Genomic DNA, 22778 nt, shown 5'->3' with positions numbered 1-22778 from the left:
GGAAAAGCAGTAGTAGCAGGAATGAAGAAGAGTTGGTTTTTATTCCCCATTTTTTTTAACCTTTAAGGAGTCTCAAAGCAGTTTACAATTGCCTCCCCTTCCCCTCCACACAACAGACACCTAGTGAGGTAGGTGGATCTAAGAGAGATTTGAAAAAGAACTGTGACAAGCCTCAGGTTACCCAGCAGGCTTCATGTGTAGGAATGGGGAAAGAAACCTGATTCACCAGATTAGAGTCCATTGCTCATGTGGAGGAGTGGTTAGAGTCTGTCACTCTTAGGCCCTTTCCTCACAGGCCAATAAAGCTAGGATAACAAAGGTGAAAAAAAGTTTTTGGAGGGAACTTCGCACAGATCCCGCCCCTAAAGTGAATCTGCCCTGTGTTATTTCTCCCAAAATGGGTTATTCAAGAATTGCACTATCTGGAAGTCTTTTAAAAAATCCCAGGTTGCAGCTGCTTCCGAGTGAACAGCAGGGCAGGGAGGTGCTTTTTTCGGCTGCACGTTCCTTTAAAAAAATTTTTTCCCGAGGCCCATTTGTGTAGCCACGTAGGTGCATTTCAAGGCGCTATTTCAAAAGGCGCCAGGAATTCCGCGCGTCGAGGGGGCGGGAGAGAGGCAGCGTCGGGGCAGCTGCGTTCTCGCCGCCCCTGAAGTGGGGAAGGGAGCTGGACCCCGCGCTACTTGAGGAGAGTAGCGCGGGGCTTAAGGAAAGTGGGGAAAGGGCCATGCATGTCTGCTTAGCTACACATTGGTGGGAGGTAAATAAAAATAATAATATGTGCCTCTCTGCAAAGGCGTGGGGCCTGGCCAATTCACTCGCTGACCGTAGAATGGCCAGCCATGTGAACGGCCCAGGGCCACACCGAATTTATTTATCCAGGCTGCAACCTACTTTACATGTGCTGTGCTGAAAGGGCCTTAACCACTATACCACACTATTACACGTTGTTACAGTTATCACCTGTAGTTGTTTGATCACACTGTCAAGTTTTAGACTTGTGAAAAAGAACCGGTAGATCAGATAGGCAAAGAGTGAGACAATTGCTGATAGATAATTCAGATGTACATCGGAAGAAGAGTATCAAAATCAGGCCCTACATGGGCAATTTCATATTCATGATGAGATAATACAGACTTATGTTCACACACAACAATGACTTTTAAATATTCATAGACTTGCACTTGGACATTATCCGACAGAGTCATGCATATTCATGAATGCATCATCTGCATGAAAGAAAAAGTGCTTCAGTTGAACTCTGAACTACAGGTATAAGAAATGAACAATCAGTCTGAGCTTTTGATTCAGACACAACAGAGCCAAAAGTAGCTTCTGTGCTCCCTTTGAAAGACATCATATTCTGTATATTTAAAAATACTGGGTGAAGAGTTATAAAACACATGTCCTATATTATGCTCAAACAACCCAAGGTAAGCTTTCAGGTAGAAATCGTGCAATAGCTTGTTAGGTATCTGTAAACGTTGGGGCTATGTCCATCACTTCTGCACCATGAAGTAAATTGCAGCTTTTTAGGAGTCTCAGGACTTGCACCCATTGCTTAGTCAAATCCAGCATAAGCTAAGTCTGAAGCTGTGTACATGAAATCTGAAATAGCTCAGAAATTCTAATAGGTGCCATCTATTTTGGCACCAAGACCCTTAGATCATATGTTACTGCCAAAGTAGCTCCCTCTTATAAAAAACTTCAGCTGGGTCCTATGAAGTCAAGGACTTGATTCAAGGATTGCTGTTGTGGCATGACATTAACTGAAAAACCAGTTCTTTGTAGCCCTAATATATGAAAAACATGAATTTTGTGTGTTCATATCTGGAGCCAGATGGGAATTCCAGCACTGGCCCCATGACCACCACAAAGGTGAGGCAGGAGGGCAGAGCCACAACCCTTTGGCAAGGACAAGGGAATGGCACAGGTCTTACCTGTGGCTCCAGAGACAAGCTGGTGGTAGTCACTGTAGTTGCAGGGACAAGCCTCTCCAGGGTGGCAGAAGAGGGTTGCAAGCGGGCAACACCATAGTTTCAAGCCCTGCCAGGCCAGAATGTCATGCTTCTGAGGCCCAACAGCTGGGTCATACCAGGAAGAAGTCTGAAATAAAACTGACATCAAGAGGGTTCAGATGTATCCAACCCTTTTCCTGTGATGAAGCACCTGGAGTTGGCTGATTCCCTGTAAACTATGGGATGGGATAGAGTCTTGCAGTTTCTCAGCCCAGAGCTAAGTAGCAGATGATAGGGGATACGCCTGTCTCCATACAGGTAGCTAACAAAGAAAGGCAGGAGGAGATGGGGGAGATGGACCAGAGTGAAGATTCATCTCCCTCAGTTACCAGTTGAAGGCCTCTGGAGGAGTGGAGAGTAAACTTGGTGAGCCCTCTGATGTGTTCATCTCTGAAGAGACCAATGTGCAGTGTAACCTCTATCTGTGGGTTCTGTGGGGCAGAACTTGGAATGAGTTTGCAACAGCAAATTTTAAAAACAAAATGGTTTACTTTCTTAACATACAACATCAAACATCAACATTTAACATCACACTTCAAGGTCCTGTTCAGGTTTCATTTCAAGTCCTTCTAGTTACAGTCTTCTGATATTGCCAAGTCCAATTCTTCTTGCAAGTGGGTTGGCTCCTGAAGACTCCAAGGGCTTGGTGAACAGGATTCAACATGATGAAGGTTTCCAGGAGAACTCTCACCCATTACAAACACAAAAAACCCTGAAACAATAAACTCCAACATTTACAACATAGTAAAAATAAACAACTACCTTCCCAGTAGTTCCCAACAACATTGCAGTTACCTTAACAAGGTGTTAAGGGCTTATACAAATCAAGGTCCGCGTCTGGTAGCCTTGTCTCCTCCAAACGACATGAGCTCTGCAGCCTCCTGCTACTTTGAGTCTCCACCCCTTTCTGGGTCAACCCATTCTGAGCATGGGGGTTATACAGCACCATTGCTCAACAACACAGTCACCATAGGGCTTTGACAGCCTTCTCTTTGCACTGTTGGCACCAGCCCATCTCCTGAGAGTTCACAATTAAAGCACCATGAATAGATCTTCATATTGTTTTCACCAGCTAAAATTCATTTACATATGTTTGATTTCTTTACATGTTACAGCAGAGCATTATATTGTAAGCTAAATATATTAATGGACCCCACTGAGTGCTACTGTGTTTCAGCCAATGAGAAGCAGTATATAAGACCTGTCTGTAATATTATATCTGTGATTTCCTATTCTCACATGCATCAGACCAGTGGCCCAGCAAGGTCAGTACTGTCTACTCTGACTTGTAGCAGCTTTTCTGGGTCACAGGCAGAGGTTTTTCTCATTGGGTAATTCCTAGTTGTTTTAACTGGAAATGTTAGGGATTGAACTTGGTACCTTCTGCATTCCAAGAAGATGCTCTACCACTGAGCAATAGCCCACTAAAACACATGAGATAAGGCAGTGGTGACGAACCTATGGCACAGGTGCCGGAGGTGGCACTCAGAGCCCTCTCTGTGAGCACGCGCAAACAGTCGCCCCCACCCCAAACACACATCAAGGCTGGCCTGGGCCGCTGGGCTCAATTATTAGCATTAAACCTAAGACCTAGTTTTGGGGAAGTAGTGTAGGTAACCCTGTTAAGCGCTGTTAAACCCCACTGATTTTCATGTGAAGAACAAAAGCGCAGTCCTTTACCTGGGAGTAAGCTCGGTTGCTGGCAATGGGGCTTGCTTCTGAGTAAACCCTCCTAGGGTTGTGATTCACCCATTGGAAGAGTTGCACGGTTGCTTCAAAGCAAAGCCACCAACTACCACCAAGCTTACTCCTGAGTAATGCACGCCTCGGAGCCAACCGTTTTTTCAGAACTAAAACAGAACTAAAGCAGAACTTTGGGCAGGGTTGTCATCAGAGGTGTATGGGTAGGAAATGGCGCCTCCAGTTTGCCTGCATGGAGGTGGGGCAGGGCTTGGAGGCAGGGCCCCGCCCCTGAGCCCTGCCCCCTGATCTGCTAGGGGGTCCTTTCTTTAGCAATTTGGAGGTCCTTTCTTTAGGTAATGTGCATACTTAGCAAAGGCTCATAGGTATGTTGTTGAAATGATCACCATAGCTGGAAAAGACAGTTCAAGGCAGGACTGGGCATGCTAAGGGGCAGGGCTCAGGATGGGACCAGGGGGTGGGGCTCAGGGTCAGGGGCACCAGCTTGCCTGCATGGAGGGGGCATGGGGTGCTTCCCCCAGCTCTGCCCCCTGGCCTGCATGGAGGTTGGGGGTGTGGCCCCTCCCCCTTTACCTCCATGCTTTCAAAAGCTCTGGATTTGGAGGTGGGCAGGGCTTGGTGGCTGCGGCACATGCCATTTGGTCATGTGGGGGGCACTTGGCATGTGCCCGAGGACATGGGTGACCCCATATCCCCAGGCAGATACGTCACTGGTTGTCCTCAATGTGCAGCTGACATCCAGCTGTTAATGGAAGGTCAGTCGACCACTGCCCCTGATATTTGTCTCAGTGTCTGGAGTCTGTGGCTGGATGGTTGTAAAAGAGCAGACTGAAATTGAATCCATCAAGGACAGAGGTTCTGTGGTTTGACTGAGGGTGGCTGGAGCAGGGGATCTAGCTGCCTACTTTAGACAGGAACACTTTAACACCTGTCTCCTCCACAAAAAACCTGGGTGTGACTTTGGTGTCCTCCTTATGGAGACCCAGGTTGCACACATGGTCAAATGGCCTTTTTCCATCTCCACCAGGCTAGACAGTTGTTTCTCCTTTCTGTCCCACTTGGACCTTTCTGCAGTGATCCATACAATAATTGTCTCCAGGCTAGACTACTGTAACTTGCTCTATCCTGGCCTGCCCATGAGACTGCTCCAGAAACTGCAACTGATCCAAAATGCAGCAGCGAGAATACTCACTGAGTCTCTGGTGAGGGAACATATAAGACCTATATTCCTCCAGCTGCACTGGTTATCAGTTTAATTCCAAATCATTTTCAAGGATTTAGTATTAACCTTGAGCTGTCTGGGACCAATGTCTCTTCAGAACCACATCTTCCTTGTACTGCCCACAAAGAACTGTTTGTTCTTCTAGTGCACAGATGTCAAACTTGTGACCCTCCAGATGTTATGGACTACAGTTCCCATCATCTCCTGCCAGCACTATGGGGATGATGGGAACTGTAGTCCATAACATCTGGAGGGCCACGAGTTTGACACCTGTGTTCTAGTGGCAGACTCTTAGTGGTCCCATACCCCAAAGACTAGAGCCAGGGCCTTTTCAGCTCCCGTTTGGTGGAACAGTAGTAATAGCAGAGGTTTGGGCCTTGCGGGATCTTAGCCAATTTCTCAGGGTCTGCAAAATGGAAATATTCCACTGGGCATATGCAGGAGGCTGCCATGAAACTGTAGAACCTATGGGACATCATACTGGCTCCCTGAGTCTTTTGTCCCTCTCTTCCCCCATCCTGATAGTAAGAAATATCATGGGACAGGGTGAATTATACCTATTATGGACTACTGAGAGTTCTGTAAGATTTTAGAGTCATCTGTAAAATTGCTGTTATATGTTTTAAAGTTGGAATATTTAAAATGTTGTAATTAATTGTTATGTATACTGTATTATAATTGAAGTGTGTGTTAGCCACACTGTGCGGCTTTAGCCAGGAAGAGTGGGATATCAAATTCAAAAAATAAAAAAATAAATCTATCAAATATTGGCACATACCAAAACAAATAATATCAGAACCACAGACAAGTGTGGTAAAAGAACCAGTGAAATGGAAAGCAGATCTATTCTTTCCTCTACAGAACTAAGAAGGACATTGTTTCTACTAGATAGGGATGGTTCAATTTTCACAAATAAGATATTCAGAAATGGAATTTAGCTTGCCCACAGTGACTAATTTGGGCACCCCATATGATTGTATTGATAGTTTATCCAGAATTTAATATAAGCATTTGTTTTGAGTGTACCTACATCTGTGCAATTGCAATATATGCTGTGGTAATGGCTCACCCAGTAACCACTGCTGATGTGTGCTCATAATTTACTGCACTGTATGTATTATGTATGTTTGAGGGTCATTCATGCCTAGATCATACATAATTTACAATTAGCTACATTAGGAGTTTATGCGCTACTTTTGTGCCTGCATAATTGGCAACAGTCATCAATATTTTGCATTAATTATGTTGATGCATCCTCAGATCTTACTGGATCAAAATAAAATACCTAGCACTGTGAGACTAGACCAATTTTTTTATCTAGGTTAGAACATTTGATAAAAATAAACATCCTCAGCTTGAATCAGGCAGAGAAAATAAGGAAAATGATATATAGGAATGACACAGGATGCAGTTTTACACTTCTTATCACCTTCTCATCAAGATCTAAACAAGAAAATGTCAAAACTCTGCCACCATCATGGCTAGAAGCTCATATAACATTGGTTTACAAAGAAGGTAATGATCTATACTACAATCTTATAGACCAAAAGGGTGGCATAAGTCCATCCAGTGACCATCCCGCCGGTATTTCCAGAGCCAAAACCAGTGGAAGCTTCTGGAGTCAGCTCCACCTCTGGGAATTTCCCCAGAGTGCTTCCAGCTGCATCAGCTTCCAGATTAGGCCAGTTCAGCTGTGGAAATAGCAGACACAATCAGTTCAGATGCCACAGTGCCTGCCTCCTATTTGCCCTTCCAGCTAGCATAAGAGCCCCTTACACCAACCAGGAGGGCCGACACATCAAAACAAGCCCACACCCCCACTGGTGGCCATTCTTCCCGCCCATCTGGGGTGGGCTGTTAGAATTGTAACAGTGATAGGACCCTTTTCCCTCCTTAACTTTCTTTGTTAATTAATCTTTATGTATGAAAAAAATATCAAAAAACAAAGAAGGAAAGCATTTTCTAAGGTCAATATTGCATTTCTATTGAATGGGTTAGGGCAATAGTAGATAATGCAGTGGGACAGGAATCACCATAGGAAAGCAGTGTGAGAAGGCAGGAAGTTGTTTGCAGTGCAATTTAAAACAATTCTGAATGCTCAGGTAACAACTAACATGTTTGCAAGTAACTGGGGATACTGCTCGAAATTTGTGATCACCCTGGAGTTTGAGCAAATTATTGCTCACTTTACACGGTTGCTATCTGACTCAGACATGGCATTCAAGGTTGCAAAGTACAGGAAATGAGCCAGCTCCCCACAATACATCACGAAACACCAGCTATAGGACAACAATAATTCTAAATATTTTCCATTACAAATCCTTTGACCTGCTATGATAAATCCATCTGTTCTTGTACATAATTTACTACGTCCCTCTTGTGAGTTACAATCTAGAATTCAGCAAGAGCCAAAGTCACAGCAGCTACCAGATTTCTAGGAATCACCAGTAGTCAGAAGCACAATGCTGAGACATGTCAGTTTGTATTTACTCATGCTCCATTACCCTTCCTTCCATTTTTCACAAAGGATTTGACACAACATGTAATTCTATTGGACCGTAAGTAAACAACTGTATAGTATTCTGAGCCTGTCCAACAGGCTTTTCTTTGGTCCTCTAGTTAAACTCCATAGCAAACTCCTTGACCTAAATCCATCTAGGCAGCTGAAAGTGATGAGATCATACAGTAATACCAGCAGGATGGAATAACTGGGTTTGAATCCAGTAATAACTTAGAGACCCGCAAGATTTGGTGGGGGGTGAACTCTCAAGAGTCAAAGCTCTCTTCATCAGTGGGATAAAAGGTACCCTGTTGGTGTATATAGCCAACTTCTTTCTCTCTATTAAGGTACCCACTCCCATCCAGAAAATCAACATTCTGGGACCAGCTGTTGCTCAGTGGCAGAGCATCTGCTTGGCATGCCAAAAGTCCCAGGTTCAATTTCCTTCCCCCTCGAGATTAGAAATGTATCAGATAGTAGGTGATATGAAAGACCTCTGCCTGAAAACTGGAGAGCTGCTGCCAATCTGAATATATGATATTGACTTTGATGGTCTGTTTCAGGATAAGACATAGCCCCCTTGCTATGGCAATAATAAGTGTACATGTAAAGCAGTGATCAGCTTCTTTATTTTCTTTTCTCTGTATTTCATGCTGTGAACCATCCACCACAATCATGTTTGGGCTCTGTAAGGTAATGAAGCCGGTATAGTTGACTTAGACTTCTGTCCACCTTAATTATAATATGTGGTTTGGTTCCTTTGCTTAGGTCTTCAGGAATTTCTTGTTCTGGAATGCTCCTGATTTGTTTGTGTAGCATGCTGTGATCTGCGTGGGAGATTCTGCCTTAGAGTCTCTTGGTAGTTTTTTTGGTCCCTTTCAGTTAGGTTTGCCTTTTTCATTCCTGAGAAAGACTCTATATTTTAATTCTTGCATGAAAAAAGGAAAATTAACAGACATCGTGTTTCTTAGTAAGCAAGACCAAGAAGGACAAATCAGTCCAGGGACAGGATCAAAGCAAGAGAAGATACTATACTGTGCCATAGGATTCCCATTTATGCACTTATGGCAGGAGACCTCCACCCAATTGCAACCCTTGCTTGCTGAAGCTCAACTGGTGGGTGGGTGGAAACTGGGGTCAAAGGTGTGGGCAATCATCAGTTGCCAGTATCCCCCGGAAACTGGGGGGTGGGGGGTAGAGTTGCCAGATCCAGGATGGTAAACTCTTGGAGATTTGGGGAGAGGGCCTGGAGAGGACAGAAACTTCAATGAGGTGCAGTGCCTACAGTCTACCCTCCAACACTGCTTTTTTTCTCCAGGGGAATTAATCTCTGTAGTTTGAAAATGAAGTGCAGTGACATGGGATCATTAGGTCTTAGCTGGAGGCTGGCATCTGTAGTGATCATCCTAACAAAAAGATTAAAATGAGAAATAAGCCTTATACACTTACTAGACATTCTGACCATAGAGTTCCTGATGATTCTTGGAGCTACCTAGAAGTTATGGATAGCTCTAGCAATCACCAGAAACTCCCACCATTTGACAGGCCTGGCAACCCTACTTCAGTAGCTCCCACATGAGGAGACATTCCTATTCTGCCTGCTCACCAGTTTTTCTATGAATGCTCTTTTACTGCAGAACAGATTCCTGGAGAAAATGGGAAGATTAATTCTGCTGCAGTTCTGAAAAGCTTGTAAATTGAACTCTTTAGCAAACACTTTGGCTCAACAAGATGATCAGTTCAAAGTAGGGTTGGAAGCTCCAGGTTGGAAGATTCCTGGAGATTTGTGGGTGGAAACTGGACAGGCTGGGGTTTGGGAAGGGAAGGGACCTGTCAGGTGGGAGCCTGGCATTAAGCAGAGAAGCCTTTCTTCTCGAACTTGGGGCTTGACAGGGAATAATTCCACACAGTCTATCCTCCAAAACAGCCATTTTTTCCCCAGGGGAACTGATCTCTATAGTCTGGAGAACAATTGTAACTTTGGGAGATCTTTGGGCCCAACCTGCAATTCAACAACATTACTTCACACCTATCTTGTGGAACATCAATAGAACATTATTGTTAAATGTTTCTGCTGTAGGGTTCCAACCTACAGGAGGTAACTGGATACCTCCCAGGATTACAACTGATCAGTTCACCTGGAGAAAATGGCCACTTTGGAAGGTGGACAGTACAGCATTAGAAGAAGAGAAGAAGAGGAGTTTGGATTTATATCCCCCCTTTCTCTCCTGTAGGAGACTCAAAGGGGCTGACAATCTCCTTGCCCTTCCCCCCTCACAACAAACACCCTGTGAGGTAGGTGGGGCTGAGAGAGCTCCGAGAAGCTGTGACTAGCCCAAGGTCACCCAGTTGGCGTGTGTGGGAGTGTACAGGCTAGTCTGAATTCCCCAGATAAGCCTCCACAGCTCCACAGCTCAGGCGGCAGAGCGGAGAATCAAACCCAGTTCCTCCAGATTAGATACATGAGCTCTTAACCTCCTACGCCACTGCTGCTCCTACCTTACTCCTCCACAAACCCCACCACAAACCCCACACAAACTCCTCCACAAACCCCACCTTCCTCAGGCTCCACCCTAAAATATCCAGGTATTTCCCAACCCTACTCTGCTGGGTTTTTGTAATCTTATTGTTCTTAGAACAAGTTGGAATATATATTCCACACCCAGGAATGCCCCAGCCCACCACTGCAGAGCTGAGGGGGGATGGGCATTGGCGCCTCTTCCCCCTCTGCCAGCAGGGGTGCCCCTTGCACTGGCAGAGGTGGCAAATGCTCTGTCACAACACTTCACTGCTCCCTGTGAGCATTCAGCCTCTCCCATCTGGATTGGGCTGTAAATTGAACTGGTACGGATCTGTTTGCAAAAGTTCTCTGCTGTTTTGGCTTGGAGGTCTGATCACTAAAAGATAGAAAGGAGACAAGACAGAGGTAATAAGGAGGAAATCCTGGATACAGCTTGGTCTTTTTATCTGCACTTTCTGGGTACCATCAGGATACATTAATTCCTTCATTTATCATGGTGCTATCATTAGAAACCTCAATTATTTCTGAATACCACTCTGACAAAATGCTTAATTCAGCAACTTGGTGGTGTTAATCATTTGTGGATGCAAAGAACAATAAAAAATACCTGTGACTAGAGAGCCCCCATTATTTTTTATCAAGATGAATAAGGAATAGAGGAAGCTGTAATAAATACCCCAATCATTTACGTAGACATAAAGGTCAAATATTAGTGCAGGGAACAGATCTCATACATCTTTTGCAAGCAGAACATACCTATTAGGAAAATATCTTTTTCAGTACATAGTGGCAGAATAGTGGATATGGGGTTGTACTCCAAGAATATATAGTCAATTATCTGAGGAAAAGAGACACCCCTCCCAGATTGCTTCTCTAATTGCTTCCATTTTAATACATATCTAGTACATGGCAAATAAACCATGAGCTTTTTGAGCTTTTTCATTCATTCCATTATTGACTAGTCAACAGCCAAGTACCATTTTGTTGACCCAAGTGACTAAAGGTGGCATTAGACAACCTTGCAAAATTCCAACTATCACAGAAACACATCCTTCAGAATGTAGTGAAATCTGAACATGAAATTTTCTCACTCAAGTTGCTAAACAAGCAACATGAGAAATGTTCCCTGGAAATGTAGATATGGAATGACCCAGGTTATAAAGACAGTACAACACCACTGGCCCCCTTACTAATGGGTGAAGAAGAATGAGCTCATTCCGCACATGCAGAATAATGCACTTTCAAACTGCTTTCAGTGCTCTTTGAAGCTGTACGGAATAGCAAAATCCACTTGCAAACAGTTGTGAAAGTGGTTTGAAAACACATTATTTTGTGTGCGCGGAAGGGGCCATGGACTCAGTTCAGGCCACATGAGCTTTGCAGTGGTAGTTGTGCTCCACAAATGCCTTTTGTTCTTGAACAAATGTATGTTGTCCATCTGTGTGAGCAACAGGAGGATCTGCACAAAGAAAAGCTGATTTTGTGTAATTTGTGAAATCATTTAAATATCCATCATACTAAAGGATGAGCAATTTTTAAGTTGTTACCTTGATCTAACAACCCATATAATATCAGTTATGGATGCACCCTTAAAAGGATACTCTGACCATACAAAACTGAAGGTATGGGGCAAAATTTTACATCAGATCGCTGAACGTTAAAACATCAGGAACTTGGGAAGATAGTACCTCTAGATTTTTTGACCTTAGGAAGACAGAGTGAGAGGAAACACATATTGGTCCATTCCTCACAACACAAAAGAGACATCTGTGGGACACCTTAAAAAGAGACAATTGCCTCTTTTCACTTCACACCCCCAAATAAGACATCCAGGGGACGTCTTAAAAAGAGGCAGCTTCTGGGTGCTTTCCAGACAGCAAAGACATCAGAGGGGAAAAGAGGCTGTTTCCTGACTGACCGTTTTGCGCCCTGGTCAGTTTCACCCTCAGCTTGCACCCAACATTTTGTGTGCAGCTGAAAAGATTCTCCCTGCCACCATTTGCTGAAGGTTGCCCCAGGACATTTGTTCTGCAGACTGTGATCCTGGGTGCCCTTTCAGCCAAAAAGTACATAGTTGAACTCATCTAGCCTTGCCAATTCTGGCAATATGTACTTTTCCTTTTCTTTTTGAGGAGCTATCTTTGTAGCCATGCAAACACACATAAGAGAATCTTAGCCTCTTCAAAGACAGGTCTGCCAACTGTTGACCTGCCCTCCACCAGATGACAACAAAAAAAATAAGTCAGCCAGCAGAGTGCAGGTCAACCTAATGTTTTTCAGTGGATGGCAGACCCATCTTCCAAGTAGATAAGCTTCTCTTATGGGTATCTGCATAGCTGTGAAAATAGCTCCTTGAAAAAAATCTTTTTTAAAAATTACAAAAAAAATTATATGTTGCCAGAACATGTTGTCAAATGGCAGGAAAAATCCCTTCAGCTGCACACAAAATGCCAGCACAGGCTAAGGGTGAAACTGAATGGAGAGCAAGATGGTTGGGCAGGAAACATAAGATGTTTCCTGAGCTCTGCATTCTGCACAGCCAGGCAGGAGACATTGTGCAGGTGGCTTAGGGGGGAAAGGTGCATTCTGAAGCATTTGAAGCATTCTGCTTGAGAAGAAATAAGCCAACTTCAATTGGAAACTTATCTTGAAATAACAGTTACACACTAGGATTAGATAAAATGGTTTCATTTGGCTTCTGTAATACAGGTTCCTACTTTTACCCCCATAGCTAAATTAAAGACATGACATTGTGATTTCCTAGTAGAGGTCACTAGTACTTTTGGCATATAGCCCTGTGGACAGGGATGCACATTTCATGGGGGAGAAGGGGAATACATCTTAAACCTTGGTTAATTTTAAGGCAACAATGTTAAGTACCAAATGATTACTCCTTTTCTCCAAATCATCTTAAATCCAACAATAGCTGTATTCAGGAAATGAATGTTTGGGGGGGAATCTACTTGAGATCCCCGCACCCAATCCAATCAGTTCCAATTTAAATTAAATTAAATTGCAGCATGATTTATAGCTTGGCTTTGTCATGTCTATGGCCGTTTCCGCACGGGCAGAAAATGACGGCCTGGAGACGGTAAAAACACCGTCTCCAGGCCGCCATTCGCACGAGGGGCGCAGCTGCAGCGCAGCCGCGCCGCCCTCGCGCCGCCCAGCCGGCCTGGAGCCAGCGTTTCCCCAGAACGCTTCCTAGTGCTCTTTTTGGGGAAACGCCGCAGTGAAGCCGCTGCCGAGCGAACGGCAGCGGCTTCACTTCGACTCCCCCACCCGGCATTCAACTTGCCCCTGGGCCTCCGGCGCGTCGCGGAGGCCTGGGGACACGCCCCCCTGCCCTGCTCGAGCAGGCGCGCAGGGCCAGGGGGGCGTGTCCCCAGGCCTCCGCGACGCGCCGGAGGCCCAGGGACAAGCCGGGTCGTGCGGGCGCCGGCACTCCGCGGCGCCGGCTGCCCGCCTCTTCCCGGGACCGTCCGTGCGGATGGTCCCAGCGTCTTCGGGTCGGCGCGAGAAGCGCCGACCCAGCCGTTTCCGCTGCCATGCGGAAACGGCCTATGCCTCCATTTTGGATGGACATAATAATAACAAAAGTAAGCATCTAGATGAGGATCCTGCTCTCACTCAGATATACTTAGATAAATTCTGAGGTAAGTGTTATGCAGAAATGCCCAATTCACACAATATTTCCCATTATTTTGCCCCTAAGAATTGGTAATCTGAGCGTGCATAATGCACACAGCACAAAGTAAAGAGCTGCTCTTTCTCCATGCTGGTAAATTATTTACATGATCTGTCTGCCTCTATGTATGAACTAGCCCTAGGTCAGTGTTGCAGATACACCAGTACAAATGTTTCAGACTGGGATGGAAAGTCCCACTGAGTGCAATAAAAGCTTTAATTAGTGTGGTATCATATCCTAACTTGCTTGCAAAGTTACACAGTAATCTTGGGCCATTTCCTTCCTCCCTCTGGGCCTAACCTCCTTTTTTATGAGGAAAAAAACTAGAGGAGGGGCTAATCATGCACATGGGCCTGAGAACCTTGCAGGATTAAAATGCCCTAAATCAATAAGCACACTTAGTATAGTTAAGAGTTTGCCAGGGCCCCTTGGCCACAAGTGGAGGGGGTGGGGTAGGGTTGCCAGGTTGGGAAACTCTTGGAGATTTGGGGATGGAGGATGACAGTGGGGTACAATGCCACACAGTCCGTCCCCCAAAGCATCCATTTTCGCCAGGGGAACTGATCTCTGTGGTCTGGAGATGAACTATAATTCCAAGGAATCTTCAAAGCTGGCATCCCTATTACAGAGTAAACCCATTGAGCTCAATCATTCTAAGTACATGTGTGGGACCAAGCTGCATATAATCCAAGCTTGCAGTGTGGGGGTAAAACAATTCTATTTAACACAGGACTATGTTCCAGCTCATAAATTCCAATGAATTTCATTATAAAATACCGACACTTCCTTGTTTTCCGCAAACTCATCACTAAACATTACTGTGTGGAGATATAAATAGAACTCATTAGTTTGTTGACACTCAATGGCTGCTCGGTACATAAGAAGTCATCCAACTTGTTATTGATGTTTTATTAATGGTACAACATAATTAATCAGAAATATTTGCACTTCTATTAAGATCATTTGGGCTAAATTTTAATAACCGTGCCACTGCCAATGTAGCAAGTAAATGATGTATTTCTTTTTTATAACAACATTTTTATTAGTAATTTTTCATCATTACTTTTTACAGCGCTATTAACAACAAAAGTACAAGAACTAAATATAATTCTCATCCAAAATGGAACCTTTTCAGCTGTGGCGTTCTAAATACATTTTTTGGCCACAAAATGCAATGCCTATAGAATGCAATGCCTATGAAAAATGCAATGCCCCTACTTATTGGAAGAGAATAAATACATTATGCAGTCCAAATCCTCCTCTATTGTAGACAGCTCATGTCAGCTTCCCACCTCTGTCCCATGAGCACACATTTTTTCTATTTTTAAAAAAACTCCAGTGAGGCATATTCTACATTGGAATGCTTCTATTGCTACATTTTTTTGGTTCATCTAGAGATCTTTTAAGTTTGTTGAGTTGATATTCTTTCATCCCAATTTCTTAATTTTTTTTCAGTTTGAATTATTCTTTTTCAACTGTTTTATATTTTTGAGCTCCAACACTGTTTAACTTCTTAATGAAAAATGATGTTTGATTTGCCCCTCTGTCTGCTGTTGTTCCTTTCCAATTTTTCTTATTGTTCAAGCCACTGAGTCATTCCAGCTGCTATATCAGCTGTTAGAAGATCACTCCATTTTCAAAAGTATGTTTCCTTTTTAAGGTTTTATGGACATGGCTTTTGGCTACCAGAGCTCTAAAGCCTTATGCCTTTTACGTAATACTTGTTTATTTTACCATTAGAGTACAGTTCATAACAATCTCTGCCTGCCTGCCTGCCTGCCTACCTCCCCCTCTAAAATTCAGATATAACTGGGTCACTTTTTTCCTAAGTTCCTGCTTAACAAACCTAGTAGGGGTGGGGCTACCGTGTTTCCCCGAATATAAGACAGTGTCTTATATTAATTTTTGCTCCCAAATATGCGCTATGTCTTATTTTCAGGGGATGTCTTATATTTCTGTATTCTGTTCATCAGGCATGCTTCCAAACAAAAACTTTGCTACGTCTTACTTTTGAGGGATGCCTTATATTTCGCACTTCAGCAAAACCTCTACTACGTCTTATTTTCTGGGGATGTCTTATATTTGGGGAAACAGGGTATTTTAAGGGTCTTGTTATAGTTTTAATTGTTACATTTTATTGAAGATGTTTTTATTGTGGGTTTTTTATTGTTTTTAACTCATGTAAGCCGCCTAGAGAGAGGCAGAGTATAAATACTTATAAATAAATCTTCTAGAAGTTAATATCTCTTGATAAATCATCAGCCAACCATTCTAAAGTTTCTGAGTAACAAAGGAGCAGTCAGCCAGCAATTGTAGTACCAACAAAAAGGTTTGTCTATTGGTGAGTATGAAAAATTAAGGGGAAAGGATCCATTCCTAAATGAATTAGGTTAGGTAGGTATGTAGGTAGATGCATTTAGATATGCAGATACGGAGGGAGAGAGAGACAGATAATTTTAATTAATTCTGTTCCAGGTCAACTCTTTTTTTTGTTATGTAATAAATAGATAAAGGGAGGTGAAATGGTATAGTATAAACCAGTCTTGACAGATCTCCTAAGCTAACTCAGTTGGCACTTTGAAGAGAGACCTCCAATGAAGACTCTGCAGGGAAGGCAATGGCAAACCATCTTTGCTCAATCACTTGCCTTGAAAACCCCACCAGGGGTCACTGTAAGTCAGCTACAACTTGACAACACTTTACACACACACAATAAATGAACAGCTTTAATAGCCAAAACTCCTGATTATAGAGTTTTGTCTGGTCAGCTGAAAGTGATTTGTATGACATCCTTGTAATATTGTTAGTATCTTGTTCATTATTTGTACTACACAAGGAGGCATCATACTTACATATATAAATAGCCAATGTTTTAACCTATGATGTTATTGTTCTATTGAAAAAATTGAATGAGTTTTTCACTTTCTGTAACAACTTTTGAATGTTGTTAATTTTGGGTTTTCTCAGCCTTTTTTGGTTTCCTATGGGTGAGCATGATTATCTACTACAATTTCAGCTTGTGGCAAGGACGTATGGAGGGTTCATGGGTTCAACCCCCCATTACATGTCTGGCTTGCTTGAGCACCCCGTGCCCCCTGAAGGGCAGGGCTTTGCCCCCACCTGCAGATGGGTCTCCCCCCCCCAGCAGTCCCTTCTGTCCTCCCCTCCGGGGAGACTACAAGCCATGCCTCCCCAAGTCCCACCCCTAGCCTCAGTGCTTATAAAAGCAGGTCTCCAAGGCAGGGGACAGCAGTCTCTTGTGGTCTCCACGGAGGGGAGGACAGAAGGGACTGCTGCTGCTGGCTCAGCTGGTGGGGGCGGGGGGGCAGGGGGAGGGGGGCAGGGCAGAAGAGATTTCCATCCCCAGTCTCAGAGAGCTGCTTTTATAAGCACTGAGGTGGGGGCGGAGCTTGGGGAGATGTGGCCATGGTCCCAGGGGCAGGTGGGGGAATGGCTCCACCCCCTGAGCCCTGCCCATGAACCCACCCCATAAAAAATCTATATTTACATCATTGGCTTGTGGTTTAAAAGATCTCTAAAACACAAACAAATGCCAATCATTGAACTAAACTACTGAAGCATATCTCATTCCATAACCCCCATCCATATTGAACAGCTATAATTGTTTTGAAGTGTTTTGTTTTATATACACCTTCCTGTTGTTTAAAACCATTGTTCTGTCTATAGGTGCTAGAATATTTCTATAGAAAACCCTCTTCTTTCTAAAATTCTTTAAGATGCTCAAAAACTGATAGCATGTGCCCTTTTCTCTGCATGTGCATGTTAAGTGACATCAAGGTGTTTTTGACTCATGGTGACCCTATGAATCAGCGTCCTTCAGAACGTCTGAATGTTAACGGCCTTGCTCAGGTCTTGCAAAGTGTGGGCTGTGGCTTCCTTTATAGAGTCAATCCATCTCATGTTGGGTCTTCCTGCTGCCATCAAATTGTCCTAGCATTAGCATCAAATTGTCCTAGCATTGTCCTAGCATTGGGTCTTCCTGCTGCCATCAAATTGTCCTAGCAAATTGTCCTAGCATTAAGACAGGCTTATGTGACTTGGAATAGCTGTATTGTCTTTTCCAGTGACTCTTGTCTTCTCATAATGTGACCAAATTATGATAGCCTCTATTTAGTCATTTTAGCTTCTTGGGACAGTTTAGACTTGATCTGATTTAGAACCCACTTATTTTTAGTTTGACAGTCTGCTGTATCCATAACACTCACTTCCAACACCACATTTCTCAGGAATCTACTTTCTTCCTGTCAGCTTTCTTCATTGTCCAGCTTTCACACCCACACATAGTAATGGAGAATGCTATGGCATGAATTAACTTAATCTTGGTAGCTAGTGACAAATCCTGACACTTAAGAATCTCTTCTTGCTCCTACATGGCTGCCTTTCTAGTTTCAATCTCTTTCTGATTTCTTAGCTGAAGTCTCTCTTTCATTTGATGATGGAGCCAAGGTTCAGAAAGTTTTCAACAATTTGAATTTCCTCATTATCCACACTAAAGCTGAGTATCTCTCAAATAGCCATTACTTTTGTCTTTTTTATGTTCAGCTGTAGTCCTTTTTGGCACTTATTTTAACTTTCAGCAATAACCATTTTGCTATTTTCTGCCAGTAATATAATATCATCAGCATATCTCAAATTGTTAATATTCCTCCCACCAATTTTCACTCCACTTTCATCTAAACCTAATCCAGCTTTCGTTATGATATGTTCTGCACACAGATTGAAGAAACAGGAGATAAAATACATCCTCGTCCAACATCTTTGCCAATTGGAAACCACTCTATTTCTCCATATTCTGTCCTAACTGTAGTCTCTTGTTTTGAGAGACAGACAGACAGACAGACAGACAGACATGAAACCTTTATTGTCATATAAAACATACCAAGAAACCATGATCAAGCCATAAACAAAACTAAGAACAAGCCATAACCATAAATATTTTGTCTAGAGTGCAAGATGTGCATCAAAACAATCAGATGCTGTAGCACACCCATTTACTTTAAAACCAGTCATACTTTTTCATGATCCACACAGTCAAAAGCTTTGCTGTATTCTATGAAAAACAAGCTGCTTTTCTTCTGAAATCCTCTCATATGCTCCAGTAACCAGCATAAATTTGCAATATGATCTCCTGTGTCTCTTCCTTTTTTGAATCCAGCTTGAATATCAGGCATTTCTAGTTCCATATATGATAACAGTCTTTGTTGTAAGATGATTAGCAGTGATGCTGAAGAGCACTTTAATCATGTGAGAATTTTTGGGGAACTGAAATGTAAATTGACCATTTCCAGTCTGTGAGCCATTGTTGTTTTCCATATTTGTTGGAATACTCTTATCAAGATTTTGATAAACTCCATGTTTGTAGCTTGGAATAGCTTCAGTGTATTTTTCCCACCTTTTCTTTATTTTATTCTGTCTAGTTAATTAATTTCCATGTTGATCTTTCAGCATGCCTAGCCATGCTTTATATTTCCCTTTGATTTCTTGAATCTTGTGGAACAAATTCTTTGTTCCCTTCTTGTTGTTTTCTTTTTCTTTATACTAGTTATAACAGTTCCCTGCTGCACTTAGACTTTTGATTCTGCTTCTGTCACCTTTCACTTTTGCTTCTCATCTATCCTTAGCAATTTTAAGAATTTCCTCAGTCATTCATTCATTGAGGCTTTCCATTTCTTTTGGCTACAGGAATAATTTTTGCACATTCTTCCCTCATAATATCTCTAGTTTCAACTCATAGTTCTTCTGGTTTATAGTCACTTTTCTCTAGACTACACATAACCACTTGATTAAACATAAAATGATTGAATTATTTTAATCCTTCCCCATTCATTGATTATGTTTATCTCAACTATCAATATCCCACTTTTCAAAACTGCTTTCGATACATTTTAGAATGGATTTCAGGGATAAAACAATAATACAATACCTGCAGCAAATGATGCAACAGCTGAAAACCATTCAGGCAAACATAGAAAGACCATTAAAAGCCTGATGAAAACAAAACCATTTTCAGCTCAAACATAATTTACCTTAGTGTAGGTTCCAGTCTAAAAAAATATGGGAAGGGAATTTCACAGTTGAGGCAGCACCATAGAAAATATTATTAGCCTGTCATAGCTCCAAAGGTATGGTACAAGGATTTGTGTCTCCAGCAAAGATCTTACTAACTGAACAATTCATATGGAAGGAATTCTTTAGACATGCTGGTCCCATACTCTTTAGGCCTTCATAAGTTAAAACCAGTATTTTCTTATGCTTAGAACCAAACCTGTTGCCACATTTGAACCCTGTCCTCCCTACAAAGATCTCAAAATGATGTTGGTTAAATCTATTGTATCCTCACAAGAATCCTGAGGAAGATGAAGTTGCTCCATGAGCTTATGGCTAAGAATTTGATTCCAGGTTGCCCAGGACTTGTTCATTACCCTAAAGAACTATGCAGAAGTGGACAGAATTCTTTAAAAGGAATTTTATAGATATGAGATACGTCTTGATCCACATCTCCTTTTCACTCAGCTCATTCCCTTTCACTGGCCACTGCTCAGCTAGCTGACTTGTCTAATCTACTGAGAAGGTAGGATTTTCAGGGAAGACTAATTAGTTTGGACTTAAATCCATTTTGAACCAAAATCAGGTAGTGTACCACCAAAAAAGAAGTTCCAGTTACTGGGTTTCCCAATAAAATAATGTAAGAAATGGACTTTGGTCCACAAGAGTATGTACTTGTGTATGAAAGAGTATGGCAGGATCCTCTTGCCTGGCTTGTTACTACCCTCCCCTTCCTATGGGATTCCCTCCCAATCTGAGATGGAGTTGCCTTTCAGGACTCCCACATAACTACAGCTGTCTTGGTGCACAAGTTTATTTAAGTCTTTTATCTAAAGGATCCCTCTGCCCTAATGATCAGGCAGTTTTTAAAAAAGCTTTATTCCACTAAATTTCTAATTAAGCAGAAAGTGCAGATAGTTAAAAAGCATTTGCAGCAAAAAGAAATATAGCAAATCCTGCTGAGAAAACAAATATAAATAATGGTTCATAGAATCACAGAGTTGGAAAAGACCCCAAGGGCCATCAAGTCCAACTTCCTGCAATGCAGGAACTCATAATCAAAGCACTCCTGACAGATGACCATGGTTGCTAGAATTGACTTATACTCTGCTAAACATTTCTGCCCTCTTCGAATGAGAGATGGGCCAGCCCCTGCCTTCCGCTGGATAAGCTTATGAACACTCATTCCATGGAATATTCCAGCACCTGACTGACAAAGAGTACATGGCTGCATTTCTCTTTTTACTTGATTATGGACTAGTGGAGTTTCCCCCTTGTTTGAACCAATGACAGCTTCAAGGCTTACTCTCAATTTCCACCCCCAAACCCTTCACTGATAATATTCCCAGTTATAAAGCAGAGGTTTTCTGGCTACCCCATCAGCTCAAGCTTAATGTAGGGCAGTTGGGGCTCTTGGCACCTTAGAGGCGAAAGCAGTATCTTCCAGTGGGTTAGAGATGACAGCTGGAGATACTTCAAAATGTCTTCCCAGATGGCCTGCTGTGCAGCTACAATCTGATTACCCATTCCAGCAAATAACATTTATTGTTTTAGCATCAGAGTTGTCACCATTCATCATAAGGGGGACTGTACATTTCTCAACCTTGGGCCAAACTCTCCCACACTATCTCCCACACTATCATGAACTCTAAAAAAAAGGATTCTTTCCTCATAGAGCTGGGAGAGGTAAATAATATATAAATAGGTCTAGATGTACATGTGTTTGATGCACACATTCCAATCAGTGCATATAGGTTGGGAAGCATGCTGCTGTGATTCCCCTTCCTATATTTGAAAGTGTGAAAAGGGTTGTTGTCTATGCACAGATCCATGCAAAGATTGTCAGACAATAGCAGTGTACCAACACCACCCTGTACAGTACAGGCAAAAAGAAGACTGGGCTGTTAAATGCTTTTCAACTATTAAGTGGTGATCTGTAGCAAAACAAAAACAACTCAGCACTAATGCCTATCGTCTCACTCCCTGCTTGTTCGATCATTCTTCTTACTCTGATGCATCTACACCAAACACCATCATGCTGAAATTGCACAAAAGGAAGCTGCAGTACAAGTTGATGCTTTGGGTCTGTGTTCGCACGTCACACTAAAACAATGCCAGCCTCTTTGGAAGACCCACATACCCACTTCTTGACAAAAGCAGGAAATGCCAGGCTTCTTTTGCTTCTTCTGCTATCATATAACTCTGACTGGCATATTGCAATGTTTATTTACTTTACTGATAGAACTTAATTGGGTATAATTGCCACAGCGTCTTAATTCTAAATACAGGAATTGATTTGGGGATTAAATAGAATATGATAATTGTGTAATTGAAGCAAAGTAGCTGGAGTCTTCACCCGGCTAAGTGGATTTCATGATTGTGGCTGATTGCATCAGAATATAAATCAGATGAATTTGCATCTCCGGCATTTGTTCATTTCCCTTCTCAGAATGAGTAATAAATATGTCCTGGAAGATCTAACACAATACGCAGAAGTGTGAAACATTGGACTATCCTGTCCTGGGACTGCTACCTAGAGTTTGGTTTTTAACTCTGTGAAATCCTAACAGAAGTGCTCTCTGTGATGCGGATGCAAAGTTTTTCCACACTGGAATAGGCTGGTCCCTCTTGCCAAACACATTTCACAGGAAGAATGCATTATGTATGTGGTCCTGTTTTGACCTGCAGGCAGTAGCGTGTCTGCCCAGAGACATGGCGTAGCCCATGTCTCTGGGCGCACACCATCTAGTCACTGGGGGACACAAAATCGAAACCCCCCCCCCCCACATGACCAGAGCGTCAGCCTCTCAGAGGGAGGCAATTCTGATAACGCTCAGAGCCGAAACAGCTGACTAGCTGGGGAGGCTACTTTTTCAGTCAGCTGTTGGCTGAATAAAAGTAAGTTGGGGTGGGTCAGTACCTTGGACTATATTTTCAAGTTATGGTGATCATTTCAACAACATACCCATGAACCTTTGCTAAATATGCAAATTACCAATTACCAAATGCAAATGCAATATGCAAAATACCAATTACCAAATATGTAAATTACCTTGGAGATC

The sequence above is a fragment of the Sphaerodactylus townsendi genome, linkage group LG01 (genome assembly GCF_021028975.2).
Source record: "Sphaerodactylus townsendi isolate TG3544 linkage group LG01, MPM_Stown_v2.3, whole genome shotgun sequence".
Classification (NCBI taxonomy): domain Eukaryota; kingdom Metazoa; phylum Chordata; class Lepidosauria; order Squamata; family Sphaerodactylidae; genus Sphaerodactylus; species Sphaerodactylus townsendi.
Note: the sequence above shows the minus strand (reverse complement) of the source record.